This window comes from Rhincodon typus, chromosome 43 (genome assembly GCF_021869965.1).
Source record: "Rhincodon typus isolate 14 chromosome 43, sRhiTyp1.1, whole genome shotgun sequence".
NCBI lineage: Eukaryota > Metazoa > Chordata > Chondrichthyes > Orectolobiformes > Rhincodontidae > Rhincodon > Rhincodon typus.
In genome coordinates, this window is record NC_063374.1 from 4,471,973 (window position 1) to 4,475,778 (window position 3,806).

Below are 3,806 nucleotides of genomic sequence, written 5' to 3' on the forward strand. Positions count from 1 at the left end.
AGTACAAAGGTCATCCTGGTCAGGAGTTGCAGGCTCACAAAAGAACTTCAAACAGAGAAGACGCCAGCAAAAAAAAACCAAGGAACCGAGATACAAGTATTATGGGAGGTCACAATTCTGCTTCCATATGCACGTGTTCTATGTAAATCTCGATTCTACTTCATATCTACCCACAGCTCCTCATGCAGAGTGCCAGACCTGGTGAACAAATCACACTTGAAGTCGGGGTTAACCTGGAATCATGATCCCGGGATTTAGTTTGTACCAATGAAAAGAACACCTTTGGGATATTCTCAGAGTCAAAATCGAATGAATTTTGTTTTATCATATACCGTAGCCTTGCAGGTTACAGTCTGTGATATTCTACTGATGTCAGCAAGCATTGTGCACTGCCCATTCATAAAATTTTTCGACCAAGCTCTATGTCAGAGAGGGAGAATTCTATCAAAACCCCCATCTGCTACTGGACTTTGATAATGTAGCCCAAGCCTGTCAAAAGATACAGGATACTACTCCCTATTATGACACTCAATACCCATTAAGACAATTTACTTGGACACTGATTACCTTCAAATAAAACAGCGTTTAACATGAGCCATCAGCTCAAAGCCCATCTCCTACTCCCCTCTGGAAAGAATGTCCACACTGATCGTTTCACAGCCTGAAAAATAACCTTTTGTGCTCTCAGATTGCTCTCCCTTCAGGGTGCTGTCTGGGCAACTTGAACTCATGTTATACTCACTGTACAAATAATACTGTGATCTGGAACCTACAGCCAAGTAAACAGGTGGAAGCATTCAAACACACAAATTAGGTGAATTAGACCATTTGGCCACTTCATGCCTTTTCTGCCAATTAGATCATGGCTGATCTGGGTGTGACCTCAACTCTGTATTCCTACCTATCCATGTTTTATAAGAGCGCAAACACAGAAGCCTTCAGCAACAGTAGGTTATTTGCCTCATTGAGCCCACTCTGCCATTCAATATGATCATGGCTTACCCTCTATCTCAACACCACACTCAGGTTCTCCTAATACCCTTAAACACTGTCTAGAAACCTATTCCTTTCTTAAATATATTAAATTACTCACACTGCACAGCCTTGCAGAACAGAATTCCTCAGGTGCACCACTGTCTGAGTGAAGAAACCTCTTCTCATTTCAGTCTGAAATGACCTACCCATTATCCTGAGAACATAACTCCTTGTTCTGGAGCCAGAATGGGGCGGCATAGTGGCTCAGTGGTTAGCACTGCTGCCTCACAGTGCCAGGGTCCTGGGTTTGATTTCACCCTCGGACGACTGTCTGTGTGGAGTTTGCACGTTCTCCCTGTGTCTGAGTGGGTTTCCTCCGGGTGCTCCGGTTTCCTCCCACAGTCCAAAAGATGTGCAGGCTAGGTGGATTGGCCGTGCTAATTTGCCCGTAGTGTTCACGGATGTGTAGATTAGGTGGGTTATCGGGGGATGGGTCTGGGTGGGATGCTCCAAGGGTCGATGTAGACTTGTTGGGCCAAAGGGCCTGTTTCCACATTGTAGGGATTCTATGAACAAACATTGTCCCTGTATCCAATCTGATAAGCCTTCTTAGAATTTTGTACATTTGAATGATATCACCTCACAATCTTCTAAAAAAACTCCAGTGACCCAATTTCTCCTCATAAAACAAACCTGCCACCCGTGGCATAAGTCTGATGAATCTTTGCTGCACATCCGCTATGGCAAGCATATTTGTTCTTTGGTAAGGAGACCAAAACAGCACGCACTACCTCAGGTGTGATCTTGCCAAGGCCTTGTGCAGCTGCAAAAATACATCCTTATTCTTCCAAACTGCATTCAATTTTCCTTCCTCCAATGCTCTCTGGGGATGAGAGTTCCAAAGAAAACATTCTCATCTCCCTCTCAACTGAGCAACCCTTCATTTTTAAACTGTGTTTCCTAGATCTAGTCTCTCCCAGGAGAGACAGCTTTTCAGAATGCACCTTGTCAATTTCCTTCAGGATCTTATTGTTTCAATAAGCTCATTCTTCTGCAATAGACACTGGCTGAAACTTTCCTCAAAAGCTAACACCCACACGCCTCATCCCAAATATCAGTCAAGTGAGCCTTTTTCAAATGCTTTGAAACACATGTGCGTCCTTACTTAAATAAAGGAGCCCAAAACTGTGGAGCGTACTCCACAAGCCTCATCAACGCACTATACAACTGCGCAAAACACCCCTATTTTAATACTCCAACCACCTTGAAATAAATTACATTCCACTTGCCTTGCTGATCACTGAGGAACATAGACACAAACATATTGAATTAGTCCCTCAAACCTGTTCCATCACATCTTCCATAGTGAAGACAAATGCAAAATATCTATTCAAGTTACCTGCCATCTACTTATTTTCCCTGAATGCTGCTGTACTGCATACTAACATCTTGCAATTTATATACAAATTCAGTCGTCACTTTCAAAAGGATACAACTGAAAAGAGAAAATTATAAGGCCGGGGAAAGCACAACAGAAATGGGTCTAAGTAGATAGCTCTTTCAAAAGAACCCAGCGCAGACTCAAGGGGCTTAAAGCCCTCCTAGGTGTCTGAACAATTTGGTTTTCTGCTGAATCCGCTGTAGCTCAGATAGGTTTGTGAAATAGATTTTGGGGTCACCGGCTGTTCTGGAGCTTAACCTGAGCACTATCAACTGGGAAGCCCCTTCAAGTCCTCATGATTTTTTATAAGTAGTGAGTGTGGCCTAATGGGAATATATCTGAGGCCCAACTCCTGCTCCAAAAAAAAAGCCAGAGAAAAGGATATTTCGTTTAATAGACTCTGCAGTACAAACACTTTCCACCATGCTCTACCTCACTATTCAATCTCTCACAAATCTCCCAATGCCTTCAGCTCTCGCAGCACTTATTCCAACTCCCACCACACTCTCCTTCGGGGGGTCATGGCATATTTCAAGCTTCAAAATAGGGTCATAGTGGAGATAAAAAGAAATCTGGGAAGGACTACTATTGTTTCTGCACTAAGTTACAGGTCTGACAGCTCTGCAGTTTATTGCAGTAGCACTCATTGCACAGTGACCTCCACCATGCAGACTTGAATGGCATTTCAATACAGGGCAGCACTAGGAATGAGAGAATACCAAATCATATAAAAACAGATGTGATGACAAGAACTGGATGATAGAGGGAGGTGAAACTGTTGTTGACCACCCCACATTGTTCACTCTTGAACATGAAACACCTGTACACTCACCACCCAATATCAGATTCGAGATCAGAACTGGGATCCACTCCAAACCTAATCCCTATCACAACATGTCCCTCCATTAGCCTGCTGAAATCCGATCAGTGGAACTCAGAGAATTGGAACAATTCTGAATTTGATGTTATAGGATCCCCATAGACTTCAAGGTAACCACTTGTTTAAAGCGATTTTGAACTTTTCAGATGGCTGAAGCATAACTCAAATTACAAACAGGTTTGCTGTCACTCCCACATTCCCATTCAGACATGGAGCATCAAATTTAGAAACCCACATGGTCACTCACAACCCTCTCACACCCATATTATCTGCATTGCCCACCACCCCCTCACATGTGGTCACTATTCCCAACCTCCAATTTCTCTCTCCCACTCAGCAGCAATCCAACTCCCAACCCTCTCACTTACTTGTAAAATCCTCAATCTGGCATAAGAACCCCCTTACTTTCTCCCCTCCGCTGCCCTCCCCTCCCCTGCTCCTCCCCCCCACCCCGAGGATGCCCCCGCCCCCACCCTTCCCCCCTCCTCACCCCCACCCCACCCCCTCCCC